At 29.1% G+C, this 21,023-nt stretch overlaps 1 protein-coding gene across 2 annotated transcripts in view; it reads left to right on the forward strand.

Annotated features, from left to right (window-relative positions):
* Nucleotides 1-2,593: 2,593 nt before the first annotated feature.
* The window catches only part of LOC135964165 (probable serine/threonine-protein kinase DDB_G0282963), a 140,673-nt gene continuing 122,243 nt past the window's right edge, over nucleotides 2,594-21,023 (forward strand). For both annotated transcript variants that reach the window (XM_065516269.1, XM_065516267.1), the window contains exon 1: nucleotides 2,594-3,106. The gene's annotated coding sequence lies outside the window, so the exon portion shown is untranslated. The remainder of the gene's footprint in view (nucleotides 3,107-21,023) is intronic.

Raw genomic sequence — 21,023 nt, forward strand, 5'->3', positions numbered from 1 at the left:
GAAAATTTGCGAATTGTAAACTAAACCAAATATTTTTCCTTTACAATCCGTCATATTTAAATAAAAACAATGTTTGGATGATTTTATAACAAACAAGTAAGAGAGCTATGTTCGGCTGTGCCGAATATTATATACCCTTCCTCAAATTATACTTAAAAATATTTTTTTTTAAATATTTTTATTTAAACAAAATTATTTTTTTTTTCTAAATTGTTTTTTTTTTAAATTTTTTTTTCCAAATTGTTTTTTATTTTTTTAAAAAAGTTTTTTAATTTTTAAAATTTTTATGACAAACAAAAAATTTTTTGATGAAAAAAAAATTCGGATTAAAAAATATTTTTCCCGATTTTGACTCATTGTAGGTCCAACTTAATATTATATACATCGTAGCAATGAACTTTGAAATATCTATCATAGATATCCATATTGTCTATATTAATGACTTAGTAATCCAGATATAGATCAAAAATAGGATAAAAATCGAGGTTGTCCCGATTTTTTCCTTATATCTCAGCCATTTGTGGGCCGATTTTAAATAATATAAGTTATTTGGGGGCTACGGAAGGTTGATTTCAAAATACAGACAGGCGGGCATGGTTATATCGACTTTGTTATCTATAACGATCCAGAATATATATACTTTGTGTGGTCGCAAATGAAAAATGTAGAAATTACAAACCCTAGCCACTCATGGCGAAGGGTATAATAAAATTTAATATCGAATCGAATGTGTTTATGTTATTTGGGGGCTATGGAAAGTTGATTTCAAATACGTTGATAGATTTCAAATACGGCGGAAAGCATATATTTTTTTATTATTTCCCGGGAATGTAAAAAGTTCAGGAAATTAGGAACTTGCTAAAGAAATTTAAAAACATTATATGATTTTTTTTATTGTGTCCGATATTATAAAAACCTGTTTATAACCCACTAACTAAAAGGTTTTCTATAGGCCTAATCGAGGTATTTAATCTATGTAATGGCATCAAACGTGAGATTTGGCTGATTTTTTTTTATTCGATTCCAAATTTTCATGAGATGGTTTGTAAAGAAAAAAAAATCAAAATGTCTGGGAAAAACTCAGAATTTTTTTTTGAGTCCAGTCAACTGTAAAGTATGCAGTACAAATTTAGATATTTTATTTGCAAATAAATAAGAACAGGCAGGTGTATGTGGGTTGGAGATACTTGAAGAACTAGCATTAGTAAATAGCTAACATTGAACTTGAGATAAATGTAAATGTTATTCATTTAATTAAAGAACAATTTTTAAATTATTGTAGTTTGAATTAAACGAAAGGTTAGAAAGAATTAATTCTTAATTTCATTTTCGAAATTTTAGTTCTTACTCATTACGTTAATGAATTCATTATAAATTAATTCATAGGCTTAATTCCTTTGTACTTCCTTTGAGAATTAATTTTTTATAGAATTAATTGAATTCAATTTTTTTCAATTCATTTTAAAAATGATTAAGAGCAAAACAAAAACAAAATTAAATGAAATAACATTTTTTAATTCAATTTGTATTAGATTTGCATTAAAAACAAATTAAGATTTCAAAGTAGTGTCCAAAAAACCGGCAAATTTAAAAAATCGGTTTCCGTTTTAACCGAAATTTTTATTTAATATGAAGAAGGGCTCCTTAAATTTATTTTTATTTGTGGACGCTAATAGCAAATATGTTAAGAATTGTGTACTAAAACTTCGGATATTTTGCATTTTTGAATTCTTAAGGCTCTATCTTTATGCAATTATTTTATATCTTTTACAAAATATTGTCAAATGCTATAATTTTCTATAAAATAAATCAATATTTTTAAAAAAGTTTTTCATAAATGTATTTGAATGAGCTTTAGAAAATATATTTCATTAAAACCGGTTAACCGTCTTACAAAAACCGGTTTGTTAAAAAATCGAAACCGGTGGACTTTACAAAGATGAAAAACCGGTTTTCGGTTTTGGATACTCTAATTCAAAGGTTGAATGAATTCTGTTATGAATTTATTTAACCATTAATGAATTCTAATTGAATGAAGCTGAAGAATTATATATTTGTTTAATTCTAAATTAAGATTTTAATAAATTTAGCTCAGATTGAATTAATTAATTCGAAGCATTGATTTATTTCCTAGTAGAAAAATATAAAAAATATCTATATAAATAATGATGGCAACCCAGTAAATGATCCGTTAATTTTCAAATCAAAACACAGCAATACAAATTGTTTATTAAAAACAGGAATACAAATTCCTACTAACTACAATTGGAAATACTATTTGATTTTTTGTAGGTAAAAACGTACTAATTAGAACAACTGATAAAATTTACTCGTTGTTCAATGAAAAATTACACTCTCTTGATTCCTGAGATGTAAATAAGAGCAACAACAAGCACAACAATAATAACAACAGAGCAAAGCAAACGTCAACAAATATTTGACAGCCCCATGTGGAAAAGTCAAAAAAAGAAAACTGAAACAATTTTCCCCCCACATACATACACACACACAAACGCACATACACACACAGATACAAGTGCTGAGTATAACGAATACAAAACAGATATAAAATAGAGGCAGGCGGAAGGGGGGACGCACTGACTGATATGAGATACACGAGAAAATGAAAATGAGAGCAATGATTTTTCTTTTGGTGAGCAGGAAAATTGTTTTTCAACCATCAACAGCATCCTCAGCATCTGTACGATATTGGCCAAAATAGTTCGCATACAAACGCTAAACGTTCAAATACTACTCTACTAAAATAAAACGGGGCGCGCGTTTTTTTAAACATAATATATATTTTTTTTCTACACTTTACATACATATAGATATACACTACCAACCAACCAACAAACCAACAAAAAAAAAACATATTCAAGTTAAGAAATTTTCTATACGATACAAAAAAAAAATAAAAGAAAAAATATTTGAAAAAAACAAAGTTAATTTTTTAAATAGAATTATTAATATTGTTTAAGAGGAAAAGCCCTTTAAACAAGTGAAAAATCAGCAAGAAATTGTCAAAAAGAATGTGTTTTTTTTAAGTTTTAAATAATGTATATACAAATACATACAACCATGTATATATGTATATAAAAAAATGGTAATAATATTTAATATATATATAGAAAAAGTATGATATAAAAAAAAATAATATCAAAATTATGTGTATATACTTACTTAATATACATGTACATAAATAAGTGAAAAAAAATATTTAAAATTTTAAAACAATTTAAAAAAAATATCAAAGCAAATAATTGATTTTTAACAGAAATTCTGTAAAAAGTATAAAAAATAACATAAATGTATATTAAAAGTTAATAAAATCAAAATAAAAACCAACAAAAGTTAAACAAATAAAAATATTTATCTACAAATATGTATGTAGTTCATTAAAAGAAAATGAAACAAACAAAAAAAAACAACAATTAATTGTTAAATTTATGGCAAAGTTAATAAATAATATTTACTTATTTTTCATTTTTGCTAATAAAAACACAAAATTTATTTGTAAAATTTGAATAATTTGTTCGAAAAGGCAACAAAACAAAAAGAAAACATTTCTTTTTAGAACTTCCAGAAATTTATGCCTCGAACCAAAAGGAAATATACATATTTCAAATGTTTTTAAATAAATATTTTTGTTAGAATTCTTAAATATTATACATTAATTTGAAATATTTTCGAAAATAAAGCCTATATATTTATTTTTCTGCGAAAAAAAAGAACAACAGAAAAATATTTGATAAATATTTTCATTGAAATTTTCGTATTTTGATTTATTCGCTTAGTAGAGGTGTTTAGTGAAAATGGCAAAACAAATGATACTTCTAATTTACGTCAATGGTACTTTTAAAATTTTTCTTGTATATGTATTTTGAAGTTATTGACTTGGGTAAAAGCAATTGTGAATAGGTGTTTAAAGTTTGCAAGCAGTTTATGTAAAACAAACGTTTAAATATTCTGAATATTTTAAACCTGTAATTGGCAATTGGAGCCAAAAATTTTCTGATGATCTTAACAAAAATTTATTTCTATAAATTATCTTAACACAAAATTATTTCTAACAAGTAAGAGTGTCTATTCAGATATGCCGAATCTTGTATACCCACTAGGGTATTCGAATAATTCGATTTTTCTCTTGTTCGAATAAAACAAATAATTCGAATAAGAGATTTTAAATTGTTCGAATAATTCGATCACACGTTTAAAATTAATCGAATTATTCGAATAATTTAAATTTTTTTAAAAAAGTAAAGAATGGGGTTTTGATGTCGGTTTTTTAATATTTTATTGTTAAAGAAAAACAAAATATAACGTTAAAGTTAACAATTCAAGTATTGATAATGTTAAAAAACACTCGAAAACAAAGTCTATCATTAAATTTTCAACAGAAATATTCTGATCAGATTAACTCCCGAACAATCTACAAAACAATTGACTAGCAAACCCTTTAGTTTCCGTTTTGAAGCTATGCTTTAAAAAATGTGAGCTGATCCTGAATTCAAAAAGGGAATCTGTCCAAAGTTTGTCAGTGAACGTGGCTAATTTGAAGTCAGGCAGTGCATGATTGACGCATGCGGTTAATAACATCATTTATATACATATATTTTAAGATCATAGCCTTCATATATTTCAATGTAATCATTATAAATGTCATCCTCAATATCACTTTCGACGACCGTTTCAAAATCACATTCAACACCACTTTAATGTAATTTAATATTTTGATTATTAATTGCGATTCTTCTAATATTTCGCCAGATAAATAACAAATATTAAATCCTAAGTTAAAAATTTTTAAAGTTTTGTTTTTAGAATTATAACTTCTGGTAGTAATATTTATATATTTATAGAAGGAGCTATCGGAACACTCTTCTACAGTGATCGAAAGTCCCTTTGTCTTTAGTTATTTGTCGAATTTCAGAAACAATACAATTTTTGTGAGTCATTATTACTTATTCAAATTTGAAATTATGAACAATTTTAAGCAATTTAATAAATTTAAATATATATGAACATTTATTCGTTTTATTCGATTATTCTACATAAATTTGTTCGAATTAATTTTTAAATTGTTCGAATAATTATTCGTAAGAAATTATTCGATTAATCGAACGATCATTAGTCGAATGAATACCCTAATACCCACCATCAATATGTGACAAAATATTTTTCTGATATAGGGTTAATTATGGATTGATCCTCACAAAAGTTAATGAAAAGATTGATATATATCATATAAAACTTGTTTCTGTCCAAATTCATTACGATATTAATTATTATAAGACAATTATGAATGATCAATTAATTTTCTGAGGGGGAACTTGTATGGTGACTAGGGACAAATGTTGACCGATTTTCGCCATACTTTACATTATAATTCCAGAGTAGTTAGAAATAATTTGTGCTAAATTCAGGATTGTCGCTTAATCAACATATTTATGAGTGATCAATCAGTATTCCGGGGGGACATGGGGGCTATTTGAAATCATGGACCGATATAGCCCATTTTTAATGCAAAAAAATTTCGTCAGCTAGTTTGGGCCCTATCGTTTTTTCAACAGACGGATGGATATAGCTAGATCGTCTTAGAATCTCATGATGACCCAGGATATACATACATATATACTTGTCTGAATTCATAAATTGTTATTTTCTTCACAATTTACCAAGCAGAAGCTTCCATTACAAAGTAACTGGTTAAAAAGCTTTTCACTACTTAATCAATAGAATCTTAACATATTATTTTATGGATGCAAGTACTTAACACAAATTGGGAGTTAAATAATAACCAGGGAAACCGGAAATATGCTCTAAAAAAAGCGTTTTAAGCGCTTTAAATATGCAGTAAAAACTTTAAAATATGCCCTTAAAATTTAAAAAATATGCTCTTAAAAAAAACAAACTTTTACATAATTTTTAACCAAAAAATATACTTTTATTTAAAAAAATCAATACAATTCATTTCTAAAAAGGTAAAGTAACATAAAATAAACAAAAATAACATGAACTAAAACAAGTATAACAAAAAATAAATACAACATAAAAACAATAAGCTATGAAAAGGCCTCGAGAGGTATTTTTTGATGATATTTTATATAAATATAAAGTCACTTCTTCAATAAAGGTTATTATTGCAATAAATTACAAAATATTGACTCAAATTTTCAAATAAAAATCGTTGTCTATTGGATCTGAAAACATTTTTATTAATAGAAAATGTTCTTTCGACATCAACTGATGTTATAGGAGCAAATTTAAAAGACAATATTTATTTAACACTTAGAACGGTTAAGTTTGAATTAGAACTAAAATTTGATATTTAAATGGCGCTATTATTAAAATAGTGCTTATTTTATATTAAAAAAAATCCATCTATTTTTCAATTTTGAATTTTAAACAAAGGAAGTAAAAACTTGTAACACAACAGCGAAAAATAAGTAAGACAAAATTTGTTTTTGATAAAGTCAAAATATGCTATTAAACAGTAAAATGTGCTCTAAAACGCAAAATATAAAAAAATATAAAAACGCAAAAATATGACATAAATATGCTCTTAAAACAAATATATGCAAAAATATGCATTTAAGGGTAAAATATGCAAAAATATGTACTAACAAATCGATGCCAAAATTCTTAAATAGTTCTGAAACGTGTAAATATCTTATCCATGTGCACATTAGACTCACCAGAAAAAACATGCATTTGCATATTTTGGTTTCCCTGATAATAACATATGAGAAGCCGCAGAACAAAAGGTACTTTTTGGAAAATTTTAAAATGTTGGGAAATTGATTTTTTCTAGAAGATTTCAACCCAAAATATTATAAAAATACCAAAAAATCAATTTGTAAAAAAATTCGAAAAAGTACCTTTTATTCTGCGGCTCCTCATATTGATTAAAGAACTTAAATAAAATGTTATCTGTAAAAATGGAATTGAAGTTAATTTTGAAACTTTTCATTTAATTAATACGAGATTATATTCAAAATATTAAATTCGATCTAGAACTGTTCATTAGAAAGTATCTCTGACAGATCCTAGTATTGCAGTATCAGAATATTTGGTGTTACATAGGAAGTTTAGGATCCTGAAGTGAAGTGAATAAATCAGACATGGTGGAAGGATAATGGCGATAAAGTGTGGTTTACCAATGGTTCCATACAGGCTAATGGTGACAATGGGGCTGGAATTTATGGGTCCAATTTTCAAACTGGTATCCCAATGGATACATTCCCATTAAAAATTTTAGGCCACTGAATGTTTAAGAAGGTGATTAAGTAATACTAGGATATTTTTTATGTCAGTATGCTCTTAGAGTGTTGTTATGGAGTGCTGGACATCTTTGAATGAACTCGGTGCGCACAATGAATTTACCTTGTTCTGGGTACCTGGCCAATAGGGTTGCCCGACACTTGTTCATAGGTATCGTTCATATCGCTTGTTCTTTGGTATACCACGTGGATACATTATGCAACGAATTCGTTCTTGGAATGAGTTGGAATTTTAGCGATATTGGGGTAATTTACCAGAACTTAGACAATCCAAGAGGTTCATTTCTCTGTCTCAATTGTTGCTATCGCTTGAACAGCATTTATGTAATGTTGAGAATGAACAGTGTAGGTTTTTCTGAATTTCATGCAGAAATAAATGGCTCGGAAGGTCCTTTTTGGCCTTGGAAGATGTAATTGGTTTCATACGTAACCTAAATCTGTTATGATGAAACTTTAAGGTTCCACATAAGATCATATGGGTCGTAGTGCGTGAAGGCTCGCTAATAATAATAATCTCTGACGGATTTCAGCTACAAGTTATCTGAGAGCCTCTAAAAGTTAAATTTTGTGTAAAAATGTTTGTTAAATAATTGAATTTGTCTAAATCTAGGTCGATTTTGTTGATATTTTATAACAAAATTCTCAACTGATATATTGACACCTATATGGGTTACAATGGGTTGATTATGGATGGCAAGCAAACTTCAGTTCCAACTGTCAACTGAAGTTCGGTTGTCAGAATAATGGAGATTGGGCTGAATAATGGATTCGGTTCTGAAAAAAAAAGATTTAAGTCGAACTATAATAATTTTCATGATAATGTTTTTTATCAAATCGTTACCTAATCATTAGTAGACCATCTAGACCCATGATAGGCGTTCAATACACAAATTTCATTCAGTTTCTTGAATTTGTTGTGGATATATTTTGCCTACCAATGATCTAGACAAAGGTCGATTCTAATTTTTCTTAAACTCCTTTTTTGACTTAAAAACATTTCATTATTTAAATAAGAAATAATAATAAAAGTATTATATTAAAAGATTGCACTGGTTAAAATAACTACTACTTAAAAAGGGGCGTAAATTCTAAATGTTTATGGAATTTTGCTGTAATTCTGTAAAATAGTAGTATATTATCGTTTTTGTTTAACTACTTTTCAAATATTTCCTTAAACTAATGTAATTTTTTAATTTAAATATTAGAAATAGAGCATACAATTTAAAAACATATATTTTAAAATCTTTTAATTTTCATATCTTTAAAATTACGTACCAAACAAAACCTTTTACAAAATAGAGTAAAAAAAGTTAAATAGTACTAAAAATTTCATCTCTGTTTTTATTTTGTCAATAGGTGTGTATAACTGTAAATTTTATTTTATGTTGTTTTTGCTGTTTTTTTTATACATATACAATTTTATTAAATTTTATGTGAAAGAGAATAAGCTAACAATAAATACAGCAACAACTATATGGATTTAAACCCAAACTTCTTTAATAAAAACACTTTAACTTTGAATCCTCCTTTATACATTTTTCCTTTTTTTTTTGTTTTGCATTTTCACTATTAACTTTTTAAAGTCCTTCTTCTTCTTCTCTTTATAATGGCCTCCTTCATCACCCACTCTCAACATGGCCCTCTTCGCGTGCTTCTTTTTCATCTTTCTCAATTGTTTTCATTTTTTGTTGTTGTTGTTTATCTGTTTTCAGTTAAATCTCAAAAAACAAACACACGTACATTCAAACATCTTAAAGTTATTGGTGATGTTTTTGTTGTTGTTGCTGCTGCTGCTATTGTTATTATTGTTTTGTATTTATATATGTATACAGTATGTATGACTGTCTGTCTGTCTGATACGAAATCTCAACATGAATTATTCTCATACATATTTCTTGTTCTTCTTCTGCTTTTGGGCTGATGTTGATGACGACGTTGTTGGTGATGTTTTCGTTTTGTTGTTGTTGCTCGAATTGTCTGTTTATTAACATTATATCCTTGCTGAGCTTATATCTACCTGTTTGAGAACATGGGGGAAGGGTGGATATGGATTTGTATTGTGTGTGTGTGTTAATATTTGTATTCGGCTGTTGTTTAATAATATAAATGACAGGTTGGCTGGTTGGGTTTAATTTGATGGCAGTTGTTTAAAGTTAGTCTTCAGTCACACTTTAAGAACTTACAGTAGAACGAGTAGTGCACATAGATATTTCAAATATTCTTCATGATTTTGAAGCCAAAAAATGGAAATATCCATCGAATTAATTGTAATTTCTCGTTATGGAGACGGTATTATTCGTCTTTAACTTTTAAGTTATACATTCAATCGAAATATTTAAATTATTGGGTAAATGACTTATAATACGATCTCTTTTTCATCGCAAGTAATGATTCGCTGCAAAAATAATTTTCTCTTATAGCGTTCAACCAGCATTTCAGACATTTAAAATCTTATTTCAAGGTCTCTCTCTTTTTTATTCACGGGAATCGGTAAATTTTGTTTCTACATTCCCGGGTACCCGGCTATTCCCGAAATATATAATGATACTGTAAATTAGGAATATTATATCCAAATTTCATATATAAACATAGTGTTATAATTATTAAATATCAGAGCTTCGAATTAATAAAATTTGAGCTTAATTCACTAAAATCTTAATCCGTAATTAAAGAATGTCAGCCCTTCATTCTATAAATCCATTTCTAATATTTAATTTTTAAGACTCATTCCAAAACCTTTGTTTAAACTTAATTAACTTTAAAGTTAATTAATAACAGAATTTATACAAACTTTGAATGATTAAATTTTTGTTAAATCAAATCATTTACAAAATTAATTGAAAAAATTGTCTTAATTATTTTTATATTAGGTTTGAATTGAAGAAAAAATTAATCATTTAATATATTTTTGAAGCTATTTTGTTATGGATTTGAAGAAGAAATTTAAAGAAATTAGAATGATTCAATAAGAAATAAATTCTATAAATAATGAATTCACTTTTTAAATTTTCATACGGAAAAACCCCAAATAAATAATAATAATAATAAGCGGTCTATTATTGCCGAGATATAAGCAAAAAACTGTTAAAAACTTTTCACTGTTTTTTGGTGTATTTTCGTCAGTTTCTAATTCCCGGGATTTTTAGTTGGGAATCCCGGGAATTAAAAACTGAAATTGGCATAATTCCCGTTAAATTTGTACTGGGAATTCCCGGGATAAAAACCCTACTCTCAATTCATATGGTACCGAAATTTTCCTGCTTTTGGATGAATCCTGCTGCTTGCTTTAGGTATTTTGCACGCACATAAAACACAAACTAAAGCGAATTTCGAAATTCTGGAGAACATGGAAAACATATATACCAAATATTATCGAATTCAGAAGAGTAAGAGTTTCAAAAAATTAATTGTCTTGATAGAAAATTGGCGTTTCGTCCCTGTATTTTCAAATTTGAATAAGTAAATTTCAATTTACCTTTGAAATACGGTTGGTTGGGTCCGCGACTTTTTGAATTTCCTGGCTCTTAACTGAAAGGGCAACACTGTTGCTATGAACAAGGATCTGGCAGTTGACCCCTGTCAAAATTTGAACAAGCTGTGTTATTTAGTTTTTGTGTGACAGCCATTGATAGTGGACTACCTCGTGATTTGAGGAGAAATTGGAAAAACATTGAATTTCGTCTGCTCATTAAGCAATATTTTTTGCGGAAAAAAACCATTACTCAAATAAAGGTTAAGCTTGATAAATACTATGGGAACTCAATAGTAAAAAGTGGTTTACTGAATTTCATTGTAGACGTGCAAGCATGGAAGGTGCCGAACGTTCTGGATGCCCAGTTGAGGTCTCTACAACCAAAACAATTGTAACAAACAAGTAAGAAAGTATGGTCGGTCAAGCCCGACCATATAATACCCTACACTAAGTAAAAGAGAAAAAAAATTTTTCTTTTAAAATTTCAATAATTTATATTTTTGAGTGATTTTCGGTAGTGGACCTTATATGGGGACTATGACCAATTATGAACCGATCACCATGAAATTAGGTCGTGTGATTTATGTCTATATTAAAGTTAACTGTGTTGAATTTTGTGTGTTTACCAACATTTTTAAGCGATTTATGCGCGTTAATGTGATTTTCGGAAGCGGGTATATATGGGAGCTATGACTAATTATGGACCGATTGTAACAAAATTTGGTGACATGAATTTTGTGTATATAAAACTTATTTGGAGCGGAATTTGTGGAGATACATGTATAAATTAAACATTTATGACCGATAAAGTCCAATTTCGGGAGGACATTTGTATGGGGGCTAGGTGAAATAATGGACCGATTTCAGCCAGTTTCAATAGGCTTGGTCCTTGAGCCGAAAAAATAATATGTATCAAATTTCATCGAAATATCTTCAAAATTGCGACCTGTACTCTGCGGACAAAGTTTACATGGACAGCCAGCCGACTAGACGGACGGACGGACGGAAGGACATCGCATAATCGACTCAGAAAGTGATTCTAAGTCGATCGGTATACTTTAAGGTGGGTGTTGGACTAATATTTTTGGGCGTTACAAACATCTGCACAAACGCATAATACCCTCCCCACTACGGTGGCGTAGGGTATAATTACGATATGGTGTTGGCCGATCGGAGATTGAAAGTGTGAGAGTTTGTAGAAGCCATAGGTATCTCACACGATTCAGTGGTTTCAATTTTGAATGATCACTTGTTAAAAACATCTCGATATGGTGTTGGCCGATCGGAGATTGAAAGTGTGAGAGTTTGTGGAAGCCATAGCCATCTCACATGACTCAGTGGTTTCAATTTTGTTTTATCACTAGGGTTTGCTCAAAGCTTTCGCTTTCGAAATGCTCTCTCTTACATATTATTCTCCGGATTTAGTCCCGAGGGACTGTTTCTTCTTTCCAAACCTGAAGAAATGTCTCGGCGGAAATAAATTTAAATCCAACGATGAAATCATCTCATAGAAAATACCTATTTTGATGACATCAAGAAATTTTATTTTTTAGAAGAGATAAAAAAATTTGAGAAACATTGGTGTACATAGAGTTAAAATAATTTTTTATTCAAAAACCTGTGATTCATTCAAAAAGTCACGGACTTTTTGACCCACTCTTGTTAAAAGGTTATATTTTTAAAACTCAATTTACGAAATAAAGTTCTCAAAAAAGTTTCCATTGTATATTAAATAGAATATGAAATTCTTAATGTCAGTTTATCTGTATCTTTCTTGCACAATTAGTTTATCAACGAATTTTCCATCTCCGATCTTATTATAAAAACAAAATCTAAACATTAGCATTGATCTCTGTAATGAAATTTTCGTCAAGTTTAATTTTGTTTAAATTATCGCGAGTACGTATTCATTTTTCACAATTTACATAGAAATTTTTGTAAATACTTTTGATACTTTTGATAAACATTTAAAAATTTTACGAGTTGTTATTTCATTAATGGCCATATCTTTACAAATTTGATTAATTTGTTTTTATTTTTCTTGATTTTTTTTCACATTTTGGAAATATTTCATTTTTATGGCCTGTTTAATAAATTTGTAAATTATAAATTTGCTCGTACATCAATTTGTGTGTATTTCGAAAATATTTATGCATACAATTTTAACAAATTTTCAAATAAGATTTGCAAAATTCTTTGATTCTATATTTTTCAAAATTTAAACAACATTGTAATAATGAATAAAAGCCAAAGAGATTTAGACATTTATTAGCAAATACTGATTTTATAGTTTTCCGCAGAAAAGTCTGTAATTCTTAGGAATTTTTTTTTTTGGAAATTATAAGATGGGTATTTAATGAAATTAATAAAATTTTTAATAATAAAAAAATGGATGTTTGTATGTGGGTATGTATGTGTGTATGTATGTATGTTCCGAATGAACTCAAAAACGGCTCAACCGATTTTGATGAAATTTTCAGGGAATCTTCAGAATAGCCTGGCGGGTAACACTGTAAAGTCAGATTTTCGGTCTGTGGGCGGAGGGGCGTGACATTATCAAATTTTTACATTATACCGCTGAAACCATCTATATATATACAAAACTTCTGCACCGATTTTGATGAAATTTTCAGGGAATGTTCAGAATAACCCAGCGCGTAGCACTGTAAAGTCAGATTTTTGATATTCGGTCTGTGGGCGGAGAGGTGTGTAAAAATCTATTTTTTACATTATACCGTTAATGCCATTATATATAAAAACAGATGTGTGTATGTATGTTCCATATGGACTCAAAAACGGCTGGACCGGTTTTGATAAAATTTTCACGGAATCTTCAGAAAAGCATAGCGTGTAACACCGTAAAGTCGTATAAATAAATACTTTTTTTTATTTCCAACGTTCAAACAATGACAATTTTCATTTTGTTGCTTAACATCATTCTAAAAATTAATGATTTGGTGTAAGCGAAAAAAGGAATACATTTCAACGCATGTCCGGTACTATAGAAGTTATTTTATATTATCAATTTTGTTTACTCTTGCAAATTAGGTGCATGATTAAAAAAATTCCATATGAAATCTATTAAAAAAATAATATTTTGAATAACTCTCCGCATATCACTTTTAATAAAAAATAACGGTTTTATTCAAATAAAATTTGTTTTCGAAAGGGCATCTACGTCTAGAGTCGCGGAAACGGGAAGAGAACGAGAATCACGGCTTCAGCAGTGCATCTTCATCGTGTGCTGCAGAAACACCTCAACAGCATATAGTTGTTCGCTCCCGAATGTCTCGATCAAGAGAAAGAATCGATTTAATGTTGCCCGGATTTTATTATAATAAGTATGATAACTACAGGAATTACAAGGATATACAAATTGGCGCAATGAACAAACATTACTTACATTGCAGATTTTGAAGTTCAATAAGGAATCCCCGGGAATGTGTCTGAGCTGCTACAAAGTTACATTTCCGGCACCAATCCTATTTCCAAACACTTCCTTCAAAATATCCAAAAGTACAACACATGCTTTCAAATGACGTCGGCTTCATGCCCACCTTTAAAGTTAAAGGCCAAATATACCATAGATTTGGATCATTGCTCACGCTTCCCAATGACGATATGAAAAATTCCAATTGATCCCTCCACAAATGAGATTTCATTTCCGGACTTCTGCCAAATGCAAATGAATATTCAAGACGTTGTCGACAAAGTATTCCCAAGTCTTACAACGAACTACAACAATTCGGATTGTCTGTGGGAACATGCAATTTTGGCACCAACAAATTATGATGTTAACAAGATCAATAAGCAAATACAATTGAAACTGCCTGGCAAAACAATAAAATACAAATAGACTGACACAGTAATTGAATTCATTGGATCACCGACTTTGTCCAAAACTGTATATTAAAATCGAGATGCAATATAAAACAGATGTTTTCTAAGGGCCAGCAAAGCGGACCGGGTTCAGCTAGTTTTTAATAATACTTAAATGTAAATAAATATTTGATTATTTTAAAAATTTATATGAAATTTTCTTAAATTTCGTACAAAAAATTATTAAATTTTTTAATGAACCTGAAAATTTCTCTTTAATTTGGGGAGTGTTTATCGAGTTTCAATGTTGTAAATAATACCTTTCGTGTTCATAATTAAGTATTTAAAACTTTAAACAACAACAAACTTCATAAACACATCAACTAGCTAACAATTAGTTAATTTAATTTTAACTAAACATTTTCTTAATAAACACTGAAACATGTTAAAAGTACAAATATTTAGTAAGTCGAAAGAATAACAAACCCCAACAAATTGAACATTGTTTATTTATATTAAGAGAATCATTGTTTTATTTAGATCACGAGTTAAACAAATTTACACTTTTACTTGCACTCGTGCGTCTTTGTACACTTGCAACGCAACGCAACGACACACATCATGTGCCAGCAGTAGTAGCAGCAGAAGTCAATGAAATAAACAAAGGAGTTTGTAGTTTTATGGACACATAAAATGTTAAACAATTGTTTATAATAAAAAAATATATTTGGTGTAAAACAATAAAAAATGGTTTGAAATATTTATAGGACTGAATATTGAAAAGACATAAAATTTTATATATAAAAATGTTGTTAAAAAATTTAATCAAAATATGATTAAAACCATAATACTATAATGCACAAGGTAGAATAATTAAATAGAGTTTTCAATATTTACCCCAATAACATCGAACTATTGATTTATCACGTAAATTTCTTATCTAGTTTTCGCGATATTTGAATTGTTTAATTGGAGTCTACCTTATTTAGTTGTGCCATGATTAAAATTAAATAAAATTAAACAGAGAAAAAAATGTTCGACTAAAATATCCGAAACCGGTATCCATATATAAATTTGCTAAAGCTTATTTGAACATATTTTTGAAAAACGTTGATAACATTTCTAAAAATATTGATTTATTTTATAGAAAATTGTAGTACTTGACAATATTTCGTAAAGGATAAATAGTAATTGCATTAAATTGGAGCCTTAAATATTCAAAAATTCATTACCATGGACCGAAATAACAGTTATAATTTAATGTTTAATTAAAGGAAAAAGGCAAACACAAAAAAATATTGCAGAACAACATCAGGCATACGTATGAGGGCGGGTCAATAACTCCGTAACTTTTTGCATTAAACACAGGTTTTTGGATAAAAAATCATTTTTATATACCCTTCTCACGAATGTGAAGTTTGTCATTCCGTTTGTAATTTCCACAATATAATTTTCTGACCCTATTCTGGATCCTTATAGATAGCGGAGTCGATTAAGCCATGTCCGTCCGTCTGTTGAAGCCCCCAAATAACTTACATACACGATTCATACATCAATATCTCCGGAATTCTTCCGGCTCTGTTGCTATCTAAAATCGAGAAAATTGGTCCACAAATGGCTGAGATATAAGGAAAAAACAGGACAACCTCGATTTTTGACATATTTTTGACCTATATCTGGATTACTAAGACCATAGTAAGTTGGACCTACAATGAGTCAAAATCGGAAAAAATATTTTTTAACCCGAATTTTTTTTTCATCAAAAGTTTTTTTTCTGCTAAATATTATAAAAAAAATGAAAAAAAAAATTAAAATTTAAAAATAAATTAAAAAACAATTCGAATTTTTTTTTTTCAAAAAATGAAAAAAACAACTTCGGAAAAAAAAATTTTGTTTACCTAATAATATTTAAAATTTTTATTTTGAAGTATAATTTGGTGAAGGGTATATAAGATTCGGCACAGCCGAATATAGCTCTCTTACTTGTTTTTTTCAACAGAGTCTCCTTTTAGCTTTATAAACTTTGTCCAACGTTTCCTCAAATTTTGTATCACTTCCAAAAAATAAGATTTGTCGAGGTCATCAAAATAGGTATTTGTTTGTATGATGATTTCATTGTTGAAGTCAAATCTCTTTCCGTCAAGTCATTTCTTCAGTTTTGGAAACAAGAAATAGTTACTCGGTGCTAAATCCGCATAATAGGCCGGATGGGGGAGCAATTCGTAGCCTAATTCATGGATTCTGCACATGAGTGCACCCTCGCATTGTCCTTTAGAAAAATATTAATTTTTCATAATTTTCATAATGTTGTACCCTTTTGAAGGTAGTCAATGTGGATTATACAGCCTGCATCCCAAAAAAGGGTCGCCATGACTTTATTGGCAGACAAACACTACTCATTGGCCTTCTGTGGCGTCGATTTGCCCCACTGTTTTGACAGCTGTTTGGTCTCTGGTGTGTTGTGGTGAATCCACGTTTCGTCCACGGTTATGAATCGTCGCAAAAACTCGTCCATATTGCGTTTGAACAACGTTAAACACTCGTGAGAAGTTGTCACACGATTGCATTAGTGGACTATCGCGACCAAACGCAGCACCCATCTTGCGGAAAACACGCAAGTGAAACCACTAAGACTTGTGAGAGGCTTCCCCAACTTCTCGCCGTATCGTGATTTTTTTTAATTGTTTCGGTTGTACACGCAGAGAAAAAATATAATTGGGCATGGTTACTGTAACCATTTATATAGTGTTACAAGTTTTTTAACAATATTATAGTCACAGTAACCATTTACATGATTGTGGTAACCAGAATATGGTTAACTTACGATTCACATGATTGTCTCAACCATATATATGGTTACAGTAAACAAATATATGTTTGTGGCAACCATATTTATGATGAATAATTTTATCATAATATGTTGTTCTCAGATTATGATAAGCCTTAAGCCGAGAGCACCATAATATGATAAGTCCTTCATCATATAAATGGTTGTCACAAACATATATATGTTTACTGTAACCATATATATGGTTGAGACAATCATGTGAATCGTAAGTTAACCATATTATGGTTACCACAATCATGTAAATGGTTACTGTGACTATAATATAGTTAAAAAACTTGTAACACTATATAAATGGTTACAGTAACCATGCCCAATTATATTTTTTCTCTGCGTGTAGACACTGCAACTGCATAGAGAAAACAGATTCGTGATAGCAACCGAATTTGTTGCCAACCGAATGATTCTATCTTAGTAAACGAATTTTACAGTTGTGGCTACAATATTTTGTAAGGGGTAACTAAAGTTTGGTTGCCTCAACTGAAATTCTTCTTTATCAACTGACTTTCTGTTGTTAGAACTGAAAAATTCTATGTGTTGCTATCACGAATCTGTTTTCCCTGTGTGGGCTTCCAAAACGTTCGACATCTTCTGTGCTTATTACTTGTTTACCATTATTAAATTAAGCAGATTGTTCAAATTTTGACAGGAATCAACTGACAGATGTCTGTTGACAGGAGCAGTTTCACGGATTCATTAACCTGCCCTAGTACCATTTTTATCGTTTTGAACTATTTTTTTTTTAATTATGTTTGTATTCTGATCACTCTTTAAATAACCTATTCTCGATCACATCTTACGACTTTTGAGACAGTAAGAAAATCACTTTTATAATTAATTAACCCAAAAGTATATCGTAAAATATGATAGTCTAAAGTCCCTTTTTAATGGTTGTTAGGAAAACATGGCTGTCAGAATTAAATTCAATGCCAGATTTGTTTATCAATATGATTTGCATATTTGAATTTGTCATATACAAAGAGCTACAAAATTAGGTAAACACCACAAATTATTTGATTTTTTAAAGATAATTAAAATCCTAAAATCTATCCATCGATTAAAATTTAAATGTTTCGGTTTGTTGGAGATTGAGCTGAATAATAAAATCGGTTCTTGTTGTTCTGCAAACAAAACAAGCTTTATTTTATGACAAACCCATAAACATAGTTAAAAAAGTCTTATTAGTTTATAAATTTTTTGTTTGAAACCCAACAAAAATTTGTTTAAACTAAAAAAAAATTTTACGACATGACAATACGACCTAATAGGAGACCGTTTGAATCCCCCAAATATTTCAAGAAGAGAATACAATTTAAATGATTTGAGGACACACGATTCCTCTACTTATTTTTGATTAAAAAAGTAACAAAAATAACACGTTCATTTATAGTTGAAATTACATTGTATAAAAGATTTACTTTATTTTAACTTTTTGAAAATTTGTCCAAGAAATCAAAATCTGGTTTTAAATCGCTAGTTGTTGCAATACTAGTTTTTTTGTGCCAGAACGATACGCAAAATTTTGTTCGAATAATTCGAAAACCGGTTTGACTACTCTAGTCGGACTACTTATAATGATTTTCGTGATCTTAAAAAAACAAAAAATTCACTGGTGTTTACTTACTTTTAAGGCTCTCTCTAGATAAGACGATTTAAAATTTTATATAAACAGTAAGAAATATTTTTTAGAAACCAATTAGGTATTGGAAATTTTGGGCAATCATGTGTGTTTTTATAAACAATCTTTGGTTTTTCACACATGTGTTTGAGATTATAAAACACAATGTTAGAATTCCTGCTTTATCGTTTTAAGAATAAAACAGCTTTAAAACATTCACACATGTTTCGTCGCTTTTTATCATCATAGAACGATCCATTCGAAATGGTTTATCACTATTTGCTTGTCAACAGTTTTTTAGAGAAATAAAGAAAAGAAACTGTCAAACAAGGATCATTCTCCACCACAGTAGTCTTAAGTAAGTTACTTTGAACACTTATAATATCGAATATACTCCACACAATGACTTCTATTTAAAGTACATACTTTACTTTAAAATTAAATTGAGAGGTCAACGTTTTCTATGCAAAAATAAGATCTTTTTAAAATACTTATTTCAAAGTTATGTACCTCGTTAGAGTAGAAAAATATTGGTTTAGATTACACTGAATTAACACTGGTTTAAGTAAAAAGTTAATTATGTAGTAAATTTAAATCCGAAATCTAGAAATTGCAGGTAAGCCTCCATTTACGAGGTACTTTATTTACGCGAATTCAATATAACGCGACATTTATTCCTTAATTTTCGATAAAAAATAATTTTTTTAGTTGAGTTTTTTTACTTCACTTTTGTTTTAAGTAAGTTTTTAAAAGTACAAATAAAATAAGTTTACTTAAAGTATATATCGTCGCCTTAAATACAAACGGACGTAGCTACATTATTATTGTTTTTACGGGATACGTTATAAAATCAATAATAATAGAGTATTCTTGGCAATTGTTCAATCAAAAACTCGATTTTGAATTTTTGTGTAGTTACGTCCGCTTTCTATTTAACGCGATTTTTAGGTCCCATTTTCTTTTTTGTTATGTGACTGATGTATTGTTTTACGCGAAATAAAAAATCATTGGCCCCACAAAAGCATTTCCTTCTAAATTAGAACCTCGTTTTATTCGAATTTGATTTACACGCTATTTTTTTGGGTCCAACAAACCGCGTAAATGGAGGCCTACCTGTATTCAAGTAAATTGGCGTAAAAATAATAGTAAAAGTACGTAAATTCTTATTGTTATACCAAAAACTAGGTGGCATCACTTTATTTCTGTGCTACAATAAAAACATTACAAGAAAAATAAAGAAAATAACAAATAGAGTGAATATGTGATAGATAGAAAAAGAGAAGGAGAGAGTGTGACAGTGAAATATGTAGCAGTGATGTTAAAAATGTCCTGAGGAATTTTAAAACAAAAACTAATAGTGAGAATATAAAAATGAGAGAAGAGAGATATAGAGTAAGCAAGAAAGTGATAGAGAGTAAACTAGCCAAATAAGAGAGATAGAGGTATGAGTTAAAATAAAATCATAACAAAAATACATACAACCAACTATTACCGTTAAGAAAACACATTCACATATTAACTACTATATACATTTGTATATGTAAGTATTGTTAATGGTGGCATTGCCATATACGTAAGTAAAAGACCCAAATACTATCATTGCCATGAATTTAATAACCATTGAAACTGAAACAACTACGAGTATTATAATTTTTACCCTTACCCGTGATACGGCCTTTACGAACGAGTTGTAGCACAAGATAAAAACGAAGTACAAAAACAAAATACATAAAAATATGGCGTTACAGAGAAGTACTTTAACAGAAGTGGTTATTGGTGCCGTTTTATGTTTGTTATTCTTGCTACTACTATGGCTCGTAACGCTATTGTTATTGTTATTATATTGTTGTATGTAGTTGTTATTGTTTAAAGAAGAGTAGGGCGCCTTATGTTGGTTTTTAGAACACACACAGCAGCAGCATCGGCATTCTACCATTCAAAACATACAATACAATTTGTTCATCATCATCATACTACTCGTATCCT

This window comes from Calliphora vicina, chromosome 1, assembly GCF_958450345.1.
Source record: "Calliphora vicina chromosome 1, idCalVici1.1, whole genome shotgun sequence".
NCBI lineage: Eukaryota > Metazoa > Arthropoda > Insecta > Diptera > Calliphoridae > Calliphora > Calliphora vicina.